The sequence below is a fragment of the Lactuca saligna genome, chromosome 8, assembly GCF_052625555.1.
Source record: "Lactuca saligna cultivar CGN05327 chromosome 8, ASM5262555v1, whole genome shotgun sequence".
NCBI lineage: Eukaryota > Viridiplantae > Streptophyta > Magnoliopsida > Asterales > Asteraceae > Lactuca > Lactuca saligna.
In genome coordinates, this window is record NC_136424.1 from 171,772,999 (window position 1) to 171,795,975 (window position 22,977).

The 22,977-nt window shown below is 34.1% G+C and overlaps 1 long non-coding RNA gene and 1 other non-coding gene across 2 annotated transcripts; both read left to right on the forward strand.

Moving 5' to 3' along the window:
* Positions 1-2,080: 2,080 nt before the first annotated feature.
* Positions 2,081-6,484, forward strand: LOC145012680 (uncharacterized). Its single transcript, XR_013664617.1, has 3 exons — positions 2,081-4,755; positions 4,903-5,358; positions 6,126-6,484. It is a non-coding gene; the product is annotated as an uncharacterized LOC145012680 (long non-coding RNA).
* LOC145013736 (U6 spliceosomal RNA) lies at positions 2,250-2,352 on the forward strand. Its single transcript, XR_013665256.1, has one exon. It is a non-coding gene; the product is annotated as a U6 spliceosomal RNA (small nuclear RNA).
* Positions 6,485-22,977: the final 16,493 nt, after the last annotated feature.

Here is a 22,977-nt window from a genome sequence, read left to right on the forward strand (position 1 = left end):
GTCATCTCTTACTTTGGTTGGTTTAGTGCCTGATACCGATAGGGATTCACCATCTTCACTTTGAGGTGGTAAAACTAAAAGAGGGCAGTCAAAATTAGGGCTTACAACCAAATACTTAACTTAGGGGTGTTTGTTTGGGATTACTTTTGAAGGGAAAAATCATTTTTGTAAAAGGACTTTTTCTAAAAGATCTTTTTCACAAAGATTTTGTTTAAAAAATGTTTGAGATTTCTTTTTGCTTTTTCAACCTCAAATATTCAAAAAGACAAAAAGTCACGTAAGTGTGACTTTTAAAAATACTACTTTTTGTGGTTTGCTAAAAGTTGGTTTTGAAAGTCCTTTTTCATTTACCAAACAACTTTTGGACTTTTCTAACTTTTTTGAAAAAGTTAAAAGTCAAAAAGTTAGATTTAAAAGGAAAAACAAACACTCTCTTAAGTATCGTCTAATTGAAGCAAGTCATATTCTTATGATTTTTAAAAGGGCAAATTGTAGGTATTATGGAACTTTTGTTCCCTACAGTTTTCCTAGTTGATGTTTTCATAAACTAAGGATATACGTATCAGTGTCTACCTTAGTAAACACACATGATGGCTTTTTGGGTGTTAAAATGCAACAATTTTTTTCATGGATTTTACAACTTATATTAGTTGGTGACTGAAGATAAGTTGATTTATCATGAAGTAGTGACACTTTATATATGAAGTTTGATTTGGCTGAAACCAAAATGATATAATGAACCAACTAAGGTTGCTTTCCAATCCCATATGCCAAGTTATTGGTTGTATAATTAGGTCAAACTATGCATACTCCTAGTGGAAATATTAAAAAGATTATAAATTATAAAAAGCGAGGGATTTTTGTAAACAGACAAAACGTAAATGCAAAAAAAAAAATCATTAAGTTATGGAGTATATTGTTTTCCTTGTGTTTTTGCAACACTAATTTGGAGAAACAAGTGGAATAATACAAGACAGGCAATCATTTGTTTGAAGTCGTGGATGATTTTTAATTATAGCGTGAACAAGACTAATATCATCCACTTTCAAAATATGTTTAACATGTTTATAAGTTTATAACCTTATGTATAGGTTTATTCAAAAAGTATACTATTAAAAAAAAGTAGATAGTTTTTGTAATAATAAACCTTAAAATCAGATTTCCAATTATCTCTCTAGCGACATTTGGAAATGATGGTTAGAGGTTAAGGAACAAAAAAAATCAGAAATTCTTTACTGAGGTCTTTTATTTGGATGATCCATGAATCCTAAAGTCGAAATGGACAATCGGTGCCTTTATTCTTATTGCCACACCTAACTTGAATGCCTATTTGCATCTGATTTGATAACCGCGTAATTAGTTAAATAAACTTCAATTCTTTTGGTAATGAAAACATTTCACCTAAATGAGGTCTCGTTTGTCTACATCAATAGATACTTGGGTCATTGGAATAATACTCAACACCCATTTTTTTGTTGATATTTCTTTCATGTGTTATTCTCAGAACGTGTGACATTTTATTATATTTTATCATCCATATTGTCTTCTTCATTAGTAGATGGTCCAATAATGTCTCAACCTTAGCATCCTATTAATGCTTCAATCTCTTTATCGATGACAAACAGAGGTCCATGTAACTAATTTTTTCCATGTCACATAATCATCCATTGCTTAAACTTTGTTCATGTGATAAAAACTAAAGACACAATTTTTGACCAACAACATATCGTGGACAAAATTTAAAAAATTGACTTTCGGCTTGGTTAATGAAAAAATGCCTTTCAATTTGGGTAACAAGCATAATTTACTACTTGCATTCACATAAAAAAAACCTTTGCTAATAAACCAGATAATAGTCATTTATTGAGAAAATTAAATAAATGAAATTCTTTGTTTCAAAAAAAGGATGGGATTTTTTTTTGATTAAATAAATTATATAGTAACTTTTCTTTTGTACCATTAACAATTAAATCGAAAATAAACAGCGCCCATTTTGATTTTTTAGTAAATCACCTTGTGACTTGCTCATTTTGCTGTGTAAGTTGACTTTAATTACTCTTGATGGGTTCCAGTATGTTGACTTTGAGGTAAAACGAAGAAGAAAGTAAAAAATAGGGTTTTCCATCCTGATCAATTTCTAACTTTCCTCTTTTGATTCGTGGCAAAAATGCTGCAATTCATGGATTCCCACATCGATAGCTATTGAAAGGAGTTTATGCTTCTTATACCCTGGCCTCGCATCATGTATCGTCCCTTCGGGGACATCCGATAAAATTGGAACGATACAGAGAAGATTAGCATGGCCCCTGCGCAAGGATGACACGCACAAATCGAGAAATGGTCCAAATTTTTTTTTGCCCTAATTCGCTCGATCGATTGCTGCATCTCTATTTCAGTATGTTTTTTTAATTCAATAGCTCCAGAAAGGTACCGCTATCGGATCCTCTTAGATTCAATGCCATTTTTCGCTTATCTTGCTAAAAATACTTATTGATTTCTTGTTATTTGTTGCAATTTCTGATCCTTAAATGGCTTCTCATAACAAACGCTATGATCCATTGCTAATGAATGTTAGATGGAATGTATTAAGCTCGTTGTCTGAATAGTCTGGTAGAATCAGTTAATAATCAGGCATCAAGTTATTATAAAACTGTTGTCTTTAGAGGTGGAGATCAGGGTTTTTCTTTTCTGTTTGATGTAGTTATCGTCTTCAATAGCTTCTGTTGGTTTCCTTTGTTCTTAATTGGAATTTGTGCAATTTCTGGATATATCATGTGTGTTTGATAGCAATTAACATTCACAAAATGTCTAAAGTTGCATACTTTAACATATTTTAATGGGTTTCTTTCGCATTTCAACAAGTATAATGGTTAGTTTGGATTTTGGAATAAAGTTACGAATATGATATGATAGGTAAGACACATCATTCACTCCTTAATGATAACGATAGAGGTGGGAAGTTTATAAGCGTTATTTTTCGTCTTCAGGCTTGGACATTAGTTACTGAAATGCTTAATCCTTAATGCCTGATAGATGATTAAATTACATAACTTTATTGTTGGTATAAGAGAAATGTTTTGATGTTTGGAAGGGTAATGTTGTAGTGTCTCATTTCCTTATATACAAAATGATGTCATATATGTACTTTGCTTTTGGTTATAACCTGCAATTTGTCATCTTTTATAGAGGCAGCAACCTAGATAAAACCAACATCCTTATTACTTTTTTTTAATCATCACATACTTGTTTAAATGCAAGAAATAGCAATGTCCTTTCATTTATTTTTCTATTATAGCATTTCACTTTCATGTCTTTTATCAAAACATTGCAATTTTACATAGATACTAACTTGTAGGCTTTTTAGTTCGGTACAGTAGTTCATGGTTTATACAAATTATCGAATATTGAATATAAAATCGCCTTGGAACTTTTTCCCACACTTGAAAGAAGATTTATAATATTGTAGAATTCACAAACCCTACATCGATTTTTTTGGCACGTCTCTAAAAGATTGATTATGATTTTAAGTTTTTATTAAAGAATATATATAAGGGTATATTTGGAAATCATGTGAAAAAAGCTCCATGAGCTTATCAATAAACAATCTCAAATTGTATTTTAAAAATCTAGACTATAAGCCATTTATTGGTCTCATCAAATGCTAAGTAAACTTAAAAAATAACATAAGGATGGTGAAGTTAGTCGAATGATCTACAATCTTTCATGGATTTTAGAACTTAAATTAGCCAACCAAAATAACAATTTGTTTTATGCTTACGTCTGCATGTTGGAATGTATGTTGATTTTTCTTGAACTAGAAACAAAAGGTTAAATTGTTAACTTATTATAGTACAATGAAGGTTAATTTGTTACACATGAGAGGTAAGTATCTTTCTCTGAAAATGAAATAGTTTACACAACTTATTAACACTAAACTTACCAACAAATGTATGCAATTTTGAAACCTATGAGCTGCATTATCATTAGAGTAATAACTTCGTTCGATGACTTGAAGCTAGTGTTGTTCGAAGTGGCAATTAACATCGTAGAGCTTTCTGTTTTAGGTCTGGGAGATGTTCTACCAAGTGTTAGTACATAGTATTTTTTAAGGGAGATGTATTAAAGAAACTTTTACACACTTTGGAAAATACATGGTCAAAGGGATGCCATATGGGTCCCACTCATTCCTTCAAAACGTTGGAACATACTAGTATAACAAGGGTTCCCTTAGTAGATATTTTGAAACTTTATGATCCAACTTCCAAGAAATAAAATTTAATGACTAAATCAGGCCAAAAATGATAATATTTATTTATAAATTTAAACATGTATATCCAAATGTAAGTCACCCTGTCATCCTAATTCGTAATTCATAATACTTTTACCCAGAGTCCCAATAAACACCTTTGTTATTAAAAAAAAAAAAAGAATTATCATTGTTTTAAGTCTTTTATGAAATCTAAAAGAGAGCCAACACGTAAAAAGTTCAACCCCCGTTTCTCTTGTCCTTGACTGACGGGGTTTCACCATCTTCACTTTGAGATGTAAAACTAAAAGAGGGCAATGAAATTAGGGCTTATAACGAAATAGTTAAATTATCGTCTGAATGAAGCAATGCCATGGCTTCCCACATCGGTGTCTCCAACGAAATTGGAACGATACAGAGTCCAAATTTTTTTTTGCCCTAATTCGCTCGATCGATTGCAGATTCGGCGGCGTATTCCGCTAAATTTTTTGTTCAATAGCTCCAGAAAGGTAACGCTATCTGATCCTCTTAGATTTACTCCATTTTTTTAGCTTATCTCGTTAAACAACTTATTGATTTCTTGTTATTTGCTGCGGTTTATGATGCTTATATGGATTCACATGACAAACGCTATCATCCGTTGCTAATGAATGTAGATGGAATGTGTTAAGCTCCTTGTCTAAATAGTCTGGTGGAATCAGTTCATAACCGGGCATCAAATCTATTATATCACAACTTTCATCTTTATAGGTCGCTGTAGACTGTTGTGTCCTTGAAGCTTCTGTTGGCTTCCTTTCTTCTTAATTTGAATTGGTGCGATGTTCTGTATGTATCATGTGTGTTTAATACTTTAATAACTATTAACAATCACAAAATGTCTAAAGTTGCATACTTTAATGGTTTTCTTTGTCATTTGAACAAGTATAGTGATTAGTTTGGAATAAAGCTACAGACTCGATATGATAGATTAGACACATGATTCACTCCTTAATGATAATGATAGAGGTTGGAAGTTTATAAGAGTTCTTTTTTGTCTTTAGGCTTCAACACAGCATTAAAGTATTGCTAATTGGTTAATCTTGAATGCCTGATAGCATCAATTGATGTTGAAGGTATGCATGATATTTTCTGACAAGTCTCTGTGTTAAACTGTTAGCGTGTAAAGGTAGGTTAATTTTTCATGAACTAGGGCCTTAATTATTAATTATTAACAGTTTTTACTTATAAATGCCAACAGTTTTACAGTTTTCCACTGATTATAGCAAAATTTTAACCTAAAGAAACGGTAACCAATCACCATTTGACATTTTTTTTGCTTATGTGACATCCAACCAAGATGTGGCAATGCATATACCAAAATGGAATCCAAGAATTACCAAGTTTTTTTTTTTTGCAATAATCGGTAGAAATTGGTAAGTATGTTGCTTATCACTTATAACATTGTAGTGTCAAGTTTCAAAATTTCTCTTATTAGTACATTATACTTGATAAAATCTACCCAATTATAGCAACAAAACTTGCCTTGTATTTAGAGGACATTGCTATAATTAAGTAGAAGCTTCAAAGCTAAATGTTGTGATAAGAAAAGCTCAAAGTAGTTTGCTACATAATAAACAAATAAATGAAAGTATGTTGTTGTTTCTTTCATTTAACCCAATATTTGTTGTTTTACATTTTTTTTAAATAAATCATACTTTTTCTTAAATGATTAGATGATTAAAACCAACAAAACTTTTTACAAAAGTGTATATTTTGTCTTGATCGCGTTACTCGTGAATGTTTTCTACTAACTTGCGAAAGCTAATGCCTTTCACTGTTCTTTATTTTTATATTTTTGTTACTTCTAACATTGTTTGTTTTATATTGTTTTTTTATTTAGTGATCTAGAAAAGGCAAACACAAAGAATCTTGAAGGATAAAGCAGTAGAAAACGAGGCATCCCAACAAACAACTATAAGGATCGATATCTTGTAGTCAGGGGACCCAAAAATTCTTTTTGTTGGGGGAAATTTTTTCAGCCGATAGACATTTTTTTAAACCAATTTTTGACCAAATAATTTATTTAATGTAAATTTAAACCATCCTTGTTTATTAAATCTGATAATTTTATATATTTAGCCTATTTAAACAGAAGGGCTTGACGAAAAAAAAAAAAACCATCTCCCACATTGTCGGTGTGTATGAGGGTTTGTAGATGTTTTTAGTATTTAAATGAAAATGTGCAAATCAATGCATGTAGATTCACTCTTCCCACATCGACGGATAGTGAAATCCTGTATGTTTTAATGTATATAAGAGGGTTTGTCTAGTCTGAATTTTATGATTAAAGGCTTTGTTTCTGACTTTAATAAATTCTGAGGGACAATTTGCAAAGTTATTATTAAAATTTATAAAATTTATACTAATGCAATTAATTTAGTTGGGCAGCTTCACACTGCCCTGTTTGTAGTCAAAGCATGGTTTAGCATATATGAAGTACAAGTTAGTATCGTAACATAAACGAGTGGCATGGTCTATTGGTCTGGATGGTCTATTTATTAGGGAAAGTGACATTAACAAGATGTGAAAAATGAATGGTTCATTTTCACTATACAAGATAGATGGGATGGATATTTCGGCATTTATGTATGTATATAAAATAGGATAATATTTGATAAAGATAATATGGTCTATTTACAATACGAATAATGAACTGGTCTGAACGTCTGTTCATTGTTTTCTTTCTCTATTCGACTCGATCTAAAATAATCTTTGTTCTTGCGACACTCGTCCTTTTCTCGTTATTGTTCATCGACAAATTTCCACCAACAAATTAAGCGAACAACATACCTCTGACCTGGTTATTGACATGTGGTGAGTGCTACTTGTTCTCTACTTGTATAATCATCATCGACTATGATAGTATCGGTAATTATTTTGACTTCTGACCTGGTCCTTTGTTACTGTGTTACATTGTCATTACTTCATTACTTGATTAGCTTAGGCTTCTGGTTTTTTCTACTTCACTACTTGTGTAATGTAACTATTAAAGTCTCCAATTTCATTCATTAATGGCATATTTTGTTTACACCTCAGCTTGTACCCACCATGGCACAGTCCATCGCCGCCCACCACCAACACCAACAAACACTCATCTACGACCACTAACCACCCACCCTTCACACCCAAAGTTAACTCTTAGTTGTAATTTATGCTTTTCTTTGTTGTTAACGGATTACATGTTCATCCACAAACTTGGTTGATATTGGTAATATGATGATGCTTTGTTTTGTTTGTGCCTCAACTCTCAAAATTATGATTAAAGTGCATAGTTATTATTATTATTAGGCAATTCACACTTCAAGTGGAAACACCGACAACATAACATGTAGGTGATGAGTTACGAGTTCAATCGATGTAGTAATTACGTATTCATGTGATAATACTCTAAACCTAATGGACACATATTTGGGGAGTAATCCCCGAAACAATATTGTCTATGTGGTGTAGGCAATGACTCGTAGGTTAAATCCTTAAGGAATAATAAATAGTAAAACAAGGATGTGTAATTGGGTTAATTGTTAGATAATTAACATATTAAACTATATTATTGTGGGGCGAAAATCCTATATGCTCACCAGGTTTCCCAACTTGACACACTCAATTTATTTGACTCACAGTGTATTAAATAAAGATATTCGAATAAGGATGTATGACAAATTCAAGGAAATGTAGACCGTTAGAATATTGAGACCTTGTAAGTCTCTGTTTATGCTTATGTTTATGTACTGACGATGACATCCCGAGTTTTATAAACGAAACACATTTCTTCGAAAATACTTTGATAATAATATTATCATGTTTTTGGGACAAATTTCACATAATTAATCTTTTTAAAAAATACTCTGATTTAATAAGCATAAACAAATTGGTATTTTCTAGTCGTAAAATGGGGATGTCACATGTAGGCCAAGAGGCCAGGCGCGGGTCAGCTCCGACTGTAAGTCGTAGGCATGGAGGCTCCAGAAGAGCGGTTGAGTTGAGGCGGCAGACCAACATACCTGGGGTAATCCAGTTCGATCATTTTGGACCTAATATGTATGCTTGTATATGTTTTGTGATGTGTGGTATTTTGGGGGAACTCTTGACAACAATGAAGATTTTGTGTTTACTATAATACTTTGATTTTAAACAATGTATTATGGAACAAATGGTTTTCTTAACTAGTATTCTAAAAATGAGCAGTTTTACCTTAATTAAAAATGAAATTTTTTGATGTGAAAATAGGACGTTACACATGACATGGGGAATGAGCAACCATGTTATGGCACACAAAAAATGCAAAAAAATTATTAAAAAAGTTACTTTAGGGTTCTCAGAAGCAGACCATGACGTGGTCAAGTAGTGACCATGACGTGGCAACGAAACAGTTGTGATCCAAATTCAGCATCGACCACGACCATGACGTGGTGGAGGACCAACCACGATGTGGCAAAGAGGCAAAACGACTCAATCATCATTTTTCAAGCATAAATAGATTCGATTTTAATTATGGCAAATTACTCGACAATTTAAAACGATTTAAACTAGAAATCCTACACATACAAACCCTAACATATGATTACGACAAAGTCTAAGTGTAATAGACTTGAGTTTATCTATGTTTTGATACCACTTATGGGTTTTGAGCCTAGTCAAAGACCAAAAACAAGGGCACCGGAAACAACAACTTTCTGATCTAATGACTCAAAACATGCAGATGTAACTCAAACAAATCTATGCAACTTATAAGACACAATAGATCAATTCATACCTTATTTTTCTTGGTGGTTTTCTCCTTCTGTTTAGCTAGTTGATCGGACTAGAGAACCTAACGAAGAGTTCTTATTTTGTAATCGCACCCAAGACACAAAACACTTGCAGATCTAAACTATCCTTGAACACGAGCAGCTAACATAATCGATATTTCAAATATGCGGAAGGGCACAAAATGGTAAACAAAAGGCCATGACGTGGGAACTATACTTCGGGAATTCTAAGGTTTTTGAAGGTTCCAAACTTTGGTGACTGAAGGGTACTTTTCACATGTATCAAAACTGAATTTGGAGTCCTCTATATATAGGGAGGTGATTTGAAACCATAAAGATAATTATCAAATATAATAATAATAATCTATATATTTCAAATTGTAATGGAATATTCCAAATCCCTTTATTTTCTATTAATTAATTAAACAATAATCTCTAATCTCTAAATATTATTAAAAGAGAATCTTTAATTAACCAATGAAGCAATCAGGACCCTTGATTGTATTTGAATCATATGTTTTCCACCATTAGATCAAATTGATGACATCATCTTTTCCAAATAGAATTCAAACACAATTACATTTAATTATATAATCTTTAAATTCAACAATTATGTTATCAATTGAAACATATCATTCTATTTATATAGAAGATGTCAAATTCTATATTTAATATTGTTTCTAATATAACTCCCTTATTTATAGCTTTTGGCTTCAAATTTTAAATCCGTTTTTTTAAATAAGTATTTAAATAAGCATATCATTAATTTGGTTATTAACCTATAAACTATAATCTAATCCAATTAAATCTACAAAATATTTGAGAGTCAAAATTAAAGTCACTATCATTCATAATTTATCATAGAATATCCCACAAATGAATCGATTTGAGATAATGATTTGAATTTTAAAACTCATAAAATAAGCAAGTCAATTAATTTGTAAATTTGAATCAATATAACGGATTTTTTTTTCTAGATTAATAGCTGGAAATCTCAAAGATGATATCCTAGGATCCCATTTTTTTAGAAGATAATGATTTGATTATTCAAAAACACCTTATATATACGATTACATTGAAGTTGTTATTCTTCCGATTTTGGATTGAGTCCTACAATTTACAGCGTTCTTCTTTAGCAATTTTCTTATTCAACTCTTTTTTCTAGGTTCTTTTTTTACTTTGTTCTTCTTCTCATTCTCCAATTTCTTGCATTTACTCTCTCTTCTTATTACATGTTATTATTGTATTCCTACTGAGAGGTCATGGAAAAAAATTAATCAATCTACTTTAAGCTTATTACTTTCATTTATATCTAAATATTATTACAAGAGAACCTTTAATTCACCAATGAAGCAATCGGGACCTTTGATTGTATTTCAATAATATGTTTTCCACTCTTAGATCAAATTATTGACATCATCTTCCCCAAATAAAACCAAACACAATTACATTTAATTATAAAATCTTTAAATTCAGCAATTATGTTATCAATTGAAGCATATCATTATATTTATATACGAGATATCAGATTTTATAATTAACATTGTTTCTAATTTAACTCCCTTTTTTATAGCTTTTAGCTTCAAAATTCAAACATGTTTAGTTTTTTTTTTATTTTTTTTTTAAAAAATCATTCAATAAGCATATCAATAATTCGGTTAGTAACCCACAAAATCTAATTTAATCTCATTAAATCAGCAAAATATTTGTGAGTCAAAATTAAAGTCAACATTATTCATAATTTATTTCTCAGTATATCCCACGTAAAATGAATCAATTTGAGATAATGGTTTGAATTTGAAAACTCATTAAATAAGCAAGTTAATTAATTTGAAATTTTGAATCAATATAATTGATATCATTTTTTTCCAGATGAATAGCCGAAAATATCCAAGCTGATATCTTAGGATCCAAATTTTTTGGAAGATAATGATTTCCTTATTCAAAAGTACTATATATATATATATATATATATATATATATATATATATATATATATATATATATATATATATATATACATTGAATTTTTTATTCTTATGATTTTGGATTGAGTCGTACGATTTATAATGCTCTTATTCAATGGTCTTCTTCTCCATTTCTTTTTTCCAGGCTCTTTCTTTACTCTGTCTCCTTCTTTTTCTCTAACTTTATGTATTTACTCTGTTCTTATTACCTGTTATTTTATATTCCTGTTGAGATGTCATAAAAAATTAATCAATCTACTAAAGGAAAGATACGTGCTAACATTTTGAATTTGTATTGCCCTCCAGGAACCAACCGTAGTCTCATAGACTATTCCCACATATCTTAATAGGTCTTAGCATTCCCCCAAATCTAGCTACAAGAAGTTATGGATGCACTTCTTGAATCAATCCTCTAAACTGAAATTCATTTGTTAGTTAGATGTAGCTACTAAAATGAAAGATATGTGAAAGTTCATTATTATTTATTAGTGTTAACCTTTGGCAAATTATGAAACTAATATTATATTTTTGTTCATAACAAGGCTTTTTTTGTAATAATTTCTTTGATTGGAAGATATGTATATCTGATTAGGTGTAGCCTGAAAAATCATATTTTAATTCTTATAAGGACAAAATACTTTAGAAATTGGCCAAATTACAATGTTTGAGTTTGATGTTTATGGATATGGCAATGTACTTTAATTGTAATGTTTATTAAAATTTCTTTAAAAAATTTAACGTTGATGGTACATACAACAACTTATTGTTGCTTTTGGTTTTACATGACCAACATGAAAAGTGTCATATGAGCCTCCATGGGGGTTTGTATACCGAACAAAGTCAATTCATAAAGCTACTACACAACATGTTTTAATCAATGAGTCGCATCATGTTGTGAGAAAACAAATATCATGCCAGGTGCATTTTGTGCACCTTTATGCACAACCTTTAGCCCTTTTTATGTATGTTTTTAGCATAATTATTCCTTGCTTTTATTGCCTTTCATCATATTTAGGTTAATTTCTGGAACAACCTTATTTGCACACTTTCATGTCTCTTTCGGGAAAACCGGAGGTTGGAGCACATTTTTGGAGGTACCAGGTAGCATTGGTGAAGATTACAGGATGATCGGGCGTAGAACGAAAAAGTTGGAAAATCAAGTTTGGATTCGGAGTCAGAGGGCTACACGGGGTGTGTTGGGTTTGGCCTAGAAATCCAACACGGGGCGTGTTTGACCATTCCAAACACTTTGACTTCACTGAACACGAACCGTGTTCATTTAGCCTATTTGGACACGGGGCGTGTTGGTCCAAATGAACACTCTTGAGTCTTGAGCATCGTACTTTGGAGCTGGAATCGAGGATTGATGGCTATGTTTTCAGTCAACACGAACCGTGTTGATTTACTCTATTTTAACACGGGCCGTGTACGACTTAAAAACCGCCTTTTGGCAGTTTTTTTCCATTTTTCATATGTCGGGAATTGATTCATTTTAGAGGAGATGACAACATATCAGAGCACATTTTGAGAGGGGATTTCGAAGGTTTTTGCAAGGGTTTGATCAGTAATCATTTGGAAACATTATTTCTAGTATTTGTAAGTTGTAATTGCACTTTAATTCCATCTTTTATTCTTGTGATCTTGTTCTAGCCATGTGTGGCTAGAACCCTAGTTTCTCCAATTTCATGTTTTGACTTTTTGGTTGTGAATCAAATCATATGACCTAATGTTTGTGTTTAATTTATATATAGTGAAAATGATTTTACTTCAATCGAATGTTTGATTCTAATAATGATTCTTATTGGCCATTTGAATTAGGGTTAGGTCATTCAAGTTATTCATTTTGCAAAATCCGTAATTGTTTTGTGAATTGAACTAAGTAACAAGCATTAAATTGATTTCTTATGAATGAATTTAGTGTAAATCTTTTCACACATTCTTACGCTCCCGAGCTTGTGAAAAGTATTGGGTGTTGTTGGGAATATTCACAATAAGCTTAATGCAATCTTTTAATCTAACTTTAAGAGATTGTTTAGATTAGGTTAGTAAGGTTAGGATTAATCAAAGAGCTTGTTTTGATTGATTAACATGGTGAATGGAAAGTGTTAGAGCTTATTAACACTTTCAAGTACCAACTTATATAGAATGAAACAAATGTCTTGTCATCTTTGATTCACATTGCCGGATTGCTATACATGAAGTTGGAGTCCTTACAAAATCTGAACTTAACTCACTCATTTAGTCGATTACGTGTGCTTCTAATTTGTTTGTTTAGTCATTGCATTCTAACCCCCCCCCCCCCTTTACTGTTGGTGACCATAGTACCTTGCGCAAAGAGGTATATACTAATTATCCTGTGTCTCTGTGGATCGAACCTACTTGCCTTGTACTACCTTTTAGTGCAATAGAGTAGTGTATTTGGAGTCATTTGTACCCCTTTATTTTTTGGGTTTGACACCCCTAACAAGTTGGAGCCGTTGACGAGGACACGGTGTTACTAATTGTTTATGTCTAGATCTTTTCGTACATGTAAACCATTGCCAATTGACTCAGAGATAGAAAGGACTGCAAAGAAGTTAAGGAAGCAAGCCAAGCTTCGTAAGAGGCAACCGGTTTCCGGTACTTCTTCATCATCTACTCCCCCAGTCATCAAAATTTGGGAGTACATACCCCTCTCAAGTGTATCAGCCTCAGAAATAGAAAGCTTGTCACTCTCACCACAACCATCCTCACCAATAAATACCACTCCACCCTTTTCGCCTGTTCATAATATCCTAAACACTTCACCTACAGAAACATCACCCACTTATCAAGCCATGTCAGACAACCTTGGAGGGAATCAAGGTCCTCTAAACCCACCACCCAAACAAACCCTTCGCCAATGGGCGAGGCAAGAGATTACTTAACAACCTCTTTGCATCACAAATCCGGTAGCCACCAACCTAGAACTGAAATCCAGACTCATCCACTTACTCCCAACCTTTAGAGGCCTGGAAAATGAAGATCCTCACAAGTTCCTCACTGAGTTCCATGTAGTATGTGTGGGTATGAAACCACACAATGTCACGGAGGATCAGATCAACCTTAGGGTATTCCCTTTTGCAGTGCAAGATGCAGCCAAAGACTGGCTCTATGACCTCCCACCGGGGATGGTGACTACTTGGGTAGACCTTTCAAGGTTGTTCTTGGATAAGTACTTTCCTGAAATGAAAGCTTCAGCCCTATGGAGGGAGATTATCGGAATCAAGCAACACAAAAGAGAAGCTTTCAACACATATTGGGAAAGATTTAAGAAACTTTGTGCCCGTTGTCCAAAGCACGGGATTACCGAGTATCAGATTCTACAGAACTTCATTGAAGGCATGACCCCAATGGAAAGAAGACTTCTCAATGCTTCTATTGGTGGATCTTTACCCGATAAGACTCCAACCAAAATCCGCAATCTAATTAAGAACATGGCTGAAGATTCCAAACATTCAAGCCATGATGAAGAATGGTACACGGATGCACCTCGAGATGTAAAGGAAGTTCAAACTCTTCAGATTGAAGCTCAATTTTCTGAGCTCACAAAAGTAGTAGTGATGCTTGCCAAAGACAAAGGTATGCAGCCCACACCCCGCTCATGCGGTATTTGCACTCAAGTGTGGCATCCAACCGATATGTGCCCATAACTTCAAGAGGAAGATTATGAAGAAGCAAAAGTCATGGGAGGCTATTCCAGGTCAAATCAGAGAGGTTATGAGCAACCACGAGGTGATCAGAGATGGAACAATAATCAGAGTTAGGGAGGAAATCAACAAGGAAATTATCAGTCAAATCAACCACATCAATACCAGCAAAGACCACCATTTCCTCAAAATCAACAAAGACCACCCTTCCAACCTCAAAATTACCAGTCAAGGCATCCACAACAGCCACCTCCACAAGCAGGTTCTTCAAGCATGTCTCTAGAAGATATTGTCAAAAGCCTTGCCACAAGCACTCAAAGCTTCCAACAAGAAACCAAGGCAAGCATAAAAATCTTGGAGCAACAAGTGTCACAGCTTGCTATTTCTGTAAGCAAACTAGAATCTCAAGGAAAGTTGCCCGCCCAACCCAAGGCACAACGTGTGTGCCATTACTTTGAGAGGCGGAAATAGCTACAATAGTCCAAAAGTGCCGGTTGATCAAGAAGAAGAAGAAATAGTGATCGAAAAGGCAACCAAATAAGAGAAAAAGGAAGATAAAACAACCGAAAAGAAGCTCTTCGTCACTGATTCTAAAGCCACACCTGCTCCATTCCCCGAATGATTAAAGAGCACGAAGAAAGAACAAGAGGAGAGTGAGATTATGTAAATGTTCCATAAAGTTCACATTAACATCCCACTCCTCGAGTCTATCAAGCAGGTACCTAGATATGCCAGGTTCCTTAAGGATCTTTGTGTATCTAAAAGGAAATTGAAAGGATACCAAATCGTAAAAGTTAGGGAAAATGTATCTGCGGTTTTGCAAAAAAGGATGCCCCCAAAGTGCAATGATCCGGGTGTTTTCACGGTTCCTTGTAAAATGGGTAACCTTTTTGTACCACATGCCATGCTTGATCTTGGAGCATCAATTAATGTTTTACCCTATTCAAGTTATAAGACAATGAGAATTAGACCTTTATAAAAAACCGGAGTTATCATTCAACTTGCCGACCGGTCTTTGGTACACCCGAAAGGTGTATTGGAGGATGTGTTAGTGCAAGTTAATGAACTTGTATTTCCCGCTGACTTTTATGTTTTGGATATGGGTGATGAAAACACCCCACAATCGAACTCCATCCTTTTGGGGAGACCTTTTATGAGTACCGCAAAAACAAAAATAGATGTAGCCAATGACACTTTGTCTATGGAGTTCGATGGTCATGTGTATTTAATTTATATTCTCTGTGTTTAACGCAGGTCATAATCTAGTTAATTAACAAAATAAGTCCCTCATATAAATATCTTTTCAGTTATGCTTTATTTTGTTCTTGCATGTAACCCAAAATGACACTACTATTTATAGTAATATTATCGGGTTTGTTATGGCTATGAGCATTAATCTCCAACACTAAATACACAACAAAATAAAGTACGAAGGAGCGTCCGAGTGAAAAAACTTTTTATAGAGCGAAACTTGAAAATTGACTTAACCCATAAGGACGATTTATGTAATATACTCTCTTTCTAATGTTAGGTTTTGAACACTTGATTTGTGTTTATGGTTGCATGTTTTCAATTGTTACTCACTGTAATGTCTGTCGAAAAAAAATATCATAATAAATCGAACAATCCATTTACGAGTTGGGTAGATATGTTCGGATTAATTATGTTTTGGGTATTGAAAATTGGGCATTTAGTTAACGTGTATTAATTCAGGTTCATGTATCATTGATCGTTTCTTTTTATTTACGTCTTTTTATAGTTTATTTTACCATATTTCATTCGTAATTTAGTTAATCTTCATGCATATTTTCCTTTTTGTTATTTTATTACTATTTCGGGTACTTTCTAGTTTCGTGAGCGTAATTGCAGATTTTAAGGAGACTAGCAAATCAGGATCTTTGGGAGGCGATTGGACTTGAAGGACAACAAGGATTTTGGGCTTGATGGCTAGTGGAGATGATGCATGGAGTGGGCTTGTTGATTATTTGAAGGATTGGAGAAAATGAACTTTGAATTTGCAAGAAACGGTAGAATATTTGAGCGTGCGTAGATTATTGATTGGGCGAGTTCATGAGCTATGGGTAATTTGGAGAAGCCAAATTGGGCTTAAAACGAAGAAAATGGGCTAGGAGCTAATGGGACTTAAACTGGGCTAGTGGACTATGATGTAGAGGCCCAAAACTCAAAGAAGCCCATAATTAGGGACCACCCGCGCAACCTACCTGCGCAGAGCTGCGCGGCCATGTACAGATGTGCAGAGGCATTTTCAGAATTCTATATTGGTAGCTATTTGAGGAAGGTTGTAACGTCACGAAAATCATGACATAAAAATTTCTGTTTTTAGATTAATAAATCGTTAATACATATTTTTCCCAAAAACCAAGGTAACAAAACTTTAACATAACATCATCAAATCAGAGTAATTATTTGAATATGAAAAAATGTGGTGTGTGCCCTACAATCATCCAGAGCTCTTCCAATTGAAAATCGGAGTACCTGAAACATAAACTGAAAACTGTAAGCACAAAGCTTAATGAGTTCCCTATAACATACCCCACATAAAAGTCACAAGAGTGCACATAAGTCATACATACAAACATATAAGGATGTCATGAAATCCCTCCATGGTCTTACTTCGGGTGCCATGGGAACCCATGCATGGTCTTATCTAACTGTCATGGGAACCCCCCACATGGCCTTTACTATTTTTTCCATGGGAACCCCTACATGGTCTTATCTAACTGGCATGGGAACCCCCACATGGTCTTCATATAAATACATAACACATTGATAGCACATTCGCAAATAACCACTACAGCTAAATAACACGGGCCGACCTTGGTACCTTAGACCCTTTGATATGGTGAGGAGACTTACCTCGCACTGCCGAATCAAACAGAAAATTCCTAGCTGTTGGCTGACAGATCCCCAAACTAAAAAAAGTCAAAACAACACCCAATCAACAATTGAGTTCCAATCCATTGCTAGGGTAAATGACAAATTTACCTATTACCTACTTTGGACCAAGACTTAGGCCCAAACCTAATAATCCAAAAGGCCCAAATACCAATAACCATCCAAGGCCCAACCCATGGCCTAATTTTCCAAATTGAACCCAAACCCATTATAGGCCTTATCAAAATAATTCTCAGCCCAAAATAGGTAGCCTAAAACTGAAATGACACCACAAGGCCCAAAACAGTAAGGCACACATCCAAACTTAAATCCAAGTCCAACAACCAAAAACCCCACTGATCAGACGAACGTACGACGTTTAAGGGTTGAACAAATGACGTTCGTCGTCGGACAAGTTGATGGGGACTCAAGATTGAACGTGTTGCGTTCCCAAGAGCTATGTATGCGTTCGCGACTAAGTTCCAAATTCTCCTTCTAAGGACTTAATCCATTAAGTCCAATGTCTAAAACTCCAAAATAGTCCCATAACAGTGACTTGATCCATAAAGTCGAATGCTTTAAGCCTTTGCATAGCTTAATGAAGTGGAATCACCAAAATTGAACTTCAAGGCCAAAATCACTCTAAAAATGTGTTAAAACCTCTTAATACTTTTAAATAACTCAATCCAAACTTCCAGATCTGATTTCAAGGTACTTTTGAAGTCATAAAGTTTCCAACTTTATGACTTATCATAACTCACTGGGACCCAAATCAAAGGCCTAATTCTGAAACTTCATCAAATAACTACCAAATCATACATGTAAGGTTTACACCCATCAAGATCCAAACTTTATGATTCCATAACCCCCACAAGGACCAAATATGAAGCTCTAAGGTTCTGGAGTAACTTCTACTCACAAGAACCACCACAAAGGGACCAAAACCATAACCAAAAACCAACTATCTAGATCTACATGAAAGAGTTGTCAGGTTGAGACTTTATACCTCCAGAAGATAGATCTAGGTGCACAAAGCTTGGATCTAAAAGCTCCAAGTAAAGCAATGACTCTTCAAGAAGTTCCTTCTTCCTCCTCAAGCACCAAAACACTCATAAATCACTTTGAAGCTCAAGAATCACTCAAATTGAGCCTAGGGTTTCGTTCTTAGGGTTAGAGAGGATGGAGGCTGAAGGAAATGAGGGTTAGAGGTGAGTTAAGGTCTTTAAATAGGGTCCAAGACCCTAAATTAGGGTTTCCATCTGACCCGAAGAATGCAGCACGTTCCTTTTGGGAACACAGGGCGTTCCCAAATGCTCTCGTGTCCAAATCCCTTCTTGAACTCCATGTGTTCCTACCTGGTATGCCATGTGTACACGTTTTGGCCCAACACCCCTCTAACTTCAAAATGGTCACAACTTCTTCGTTATAACTCCGATTTTGACGTTCTTTATATCCACTGAAAGGTAACGAGAAACCCCACACTTTTATAAACTTTCTTTAGCTCGAAAACCAACCGAAATAAAATCCAAATTCCATAAAAGTCCCGAACCAACGCCTTTGCCGATACTCATGGGCTCTAAAACACAAACTGAAAACCCGGATCACCCAAACTACATTACCCACATAAAAATGAGACCAAGCTCAATTATTCAAGGGTTCTAAGTATACTAAAACCCACTCCTTTATCCTCGTCCTGCAATTGGGAAACGATTCAAAACAGGGCATTACAAAGGTCGGTGTGTATCTTTTGCACACTTCTACACATCCGAAATTTGAAGGTTTATCTGGAGATTTTGGTGCATTCTGTAGGCCAAGAACACATCAAAACATCATTTTTTTTGCTCTTGATTCTTGATAGATGTTTTTTATAATCTACACTTACTTTGTTTTCTTGAGTTTAGCCATGCCAGGATAAACTAATATTGGTTGACTTTGGTGAAATCACTTGAATGTTGAAGAACTCCATTAACTTGTTCTTGAATCTTTATGAGAATGTTTTATGTTTTAAAATCTTCTTGCTACTTGTAGGTTTTTATCCATGAGTTTAAAAGTATTAGTAGTGATTAGTTGGCTAATTTCTTGATTAAGTAACATATCTTAAAATTAACAAGCAAGTTCTCGTGTTAGTTTTCACTTCACATAATCACAAAACATTTTCTCCAATATGGTAGTGAAAGCATTTGACTCCTCTTGGATTTGGTGACTTTTTGGTTCCTAATGTTAGTTAATTTTCACTAATTACATGCTTAACGGAAATTGTGACTTTAACTAATGAAATATGTTATGCGCTTCTCTATCTATTTTATTAACTAAGAAGAGTCTAGGTAATCTCAAGTTTTTCGATTACTATAGCCAAATTAGATATTTAAAACGACTATTGCACTATTGGATTCTAACGATATGTTCACCAAATGTTCTAGTGTGGAAACCTTAAGTCAACCATCTCTCTTTCTCTCTCTCTCTCTCATTAATTTTACATCAAACTCTTGCTTTTGTTAAATTGTGTCTTTAAATTCTAGTTTAATTCTAATTTTCTTATAAACATTTTAAAATATCAAAACCCCCATTTTTATTTTATATTAGTTTACAAGTATTTGTACAACAAAATTTTTCATAGAAGTAACAAATTGAACCAATCTTTGTGGATTTGATCCCTTTACCATTCTACGCTATTTTGTGTACAATATTAAGGATATTTATTTTGTTGGCCTCGACAACCACCAATCAAACACGAATTAAATTGTACCCAAACTAACAAAAACAATAAACTACATGGACCAAACTCATAAATATTTAAAAAAAAAAAAAAAAAAACCTTCCTAAAACCTAAAGATTATATCTGGTCAATCTGTATTCACCGTAAAACCACGTCCATAAATTCCTAATTTACTAAAATACCTCCAAAAGTCAATCTGGTCTACGCTATTTTGTGTACAATATCAAGGATATTTATTTTGGTGGCCTCGATAACCACCAATCAAACACGAATTAAATTGTACCCAAACTAACAAAAACAATAAACTACATGGAACAAACTCATAAATATTAAAAAAAACCTTCCTAAAATCTAAAGATTATATCTAGTCAATCTGTATTCACCGTAAAGCCACGTCCATAAATTCCTAATTTACTAAAATACCCCCAAAAGTCAATCTGGTCAACCCTTGGTTAAAATCAAAGCCAAGGTCAAGATCAACAGTCCATGTTAACCTAACTCATCGAGTGCAGTTCACTAACTCGTCGAGTCCTTCCAGAACTCGAGAAATCACGAAAACCCTAGTTGACTCATCGAGTTTCCAGACAACTCGTCGAGTCCATGTGTGTCCAAATGTCAGGAAAACCCTAACTGACTCGTCGAGTCGTTTTGCTGACTCGCCAAGTTCATGCAGAAACCCACAACGGCTAATCTTCATCGGACTTGCCGAGTTGACCATGCAACTTGTCGAGTCCCTTCAATCCATATCCCATTCAGATGTTTTTAAGCTCCCTTAGAGCTCCAAATCATATATCCAACTTCTTAAGGCACAAATTCCACGCAAAGTTGCAAACTTTATGTGCATGCAAGGCCTTAAAGGCTTAGAAAACTAAAACTAAGTCTAGAATGAGGTTTAGGGAATTGTGAGAGGTTCATATGAGATAAAAATGATAGCTTTATGAGTTTGAGACCTGGAGGAGTCCAGATCTGAAGTTGCAACTTCAGATCATGGCTAATACCCGAAATGGCTCACATATAGGCTAGAAATGGCTCTAAACTTAAGCATGGAGAGATCTAGCTAGAGAGAAGTCAAGATAACGACTTGTTACCTTCAAAGTGATGCCAAGATGAGGTAGAGTCGGATTCATAAGCTCTTCTTTGCTCCAAGCTCCAAACCTTCTTCACAAAATGCACCAAAACACTCTTTAAATCTCATAAACACACAAGAACAAGATCTAAACTGATTAGGGTTTCTTATGGCCATCAAGAGGTGGTAAGGGACTGAATGCAAGGGCTTAAGGCCCTTTAAATAGGGTGCAAGCCCTAAAAATTAGAGTTTCATCTTCCAGCTCCTACTCGTCGAGTCTGGGTCCTTCGACTCGTCGAGTAGGTCCAATAATCCACGCGAGTTAACCCGCCTCTACACGATAATTTGGGGCAACCAAATCGTCGAGTAGGTCCATAAACATGTACATAATGCTTTAAAACTTATACCTAGGAGTCGGGGTGTTACATGACACTCATAATTCCCTAGTCATTAGAGTGTACAAAGGAGTAAAGGTTGTGAAGAGGGTGACAAATCTCAAACCATTGTTATGTATGAAGGAAAATTTTATCAAGACTTTAACAATTCCAACTGTGTTGGAAGAGATTTACGAAGAACTGAATCCGAAACCTAAATAGGATGGTTTGAAAATCGAGACTGAAATAACCCGTTTAAATTAGTTGGTTATTTTGCTAATTTGCCAAAAAATAAGTTATTTTTTTAACTATATTTTAATTTATAACTAGTTTAAACAATATCCCCACTTTTTAATACGGTGAGCATGAGGTATTTTAGTGTGGTTACTGACTAAAACCGAATCGAATAGTGCATATATCGGTGTTTTGATTTTCAAAATCACCAAACTGATCGGTTGCGGTCTTTTTTTTTTTTCTGTTTTCGGTTTTAATCAACGCGGTTGGTTTTTTAAACCCCAACCACAACTATAAAAATTTATACTAAAGGAAGAAGTTTTGGTCTTCCAAATTAATAACGAATCAAAGTCCAAGGTTTGTATGTCGTTTTTGTTATTTTATAGAAAAAGGAAACATAATAATTTTATATCCCTCAATCGATATGAAATTAGATGTAATACAATGTAAAAGTTTGGAATTGGATCAATATAGGGATAATGACCTAAAAGGGTAATATATTTTTCGATTTGTACATATTTAGTCACTGAGTTTTTTTTTTCGTCCACATTTACCCTCTTAATTTGTTAAACTGTACACATCAAGTCATTATGACCGATTACTCCAGGTTAGCCGGGAAACATGACTTATTAGGGTAATATATTTTTCATTTTGTACACATTTAGTCCTTAATATTTTTGTACACATTTAGTCCTTAATTTTTTTTGTTTCAAAATAAGTCATTTTTTGTTTTTGTACCAATTCAATACTTATGAATGATTTATTTAAAGTTTTTCTCACGACATCTAACATTGGACTATCACTGATGACAGGGACGATTCTCTTTAGGTGCCCACAGTGGCACCGAAAACCCCAGCTTTTTCTGTACACAGTGTAAATTTTTTGATTTTTTTTTCTATTTTCTACTTACCGGCAACACCTACTACGGACCGACAACACCTACTATCAAATCCTACGTCCGTCCCTGATTGATGAGGTGTTTAGGGCTATTGATGTTTATGTTTATCGCGGCCTCGACTTCTTG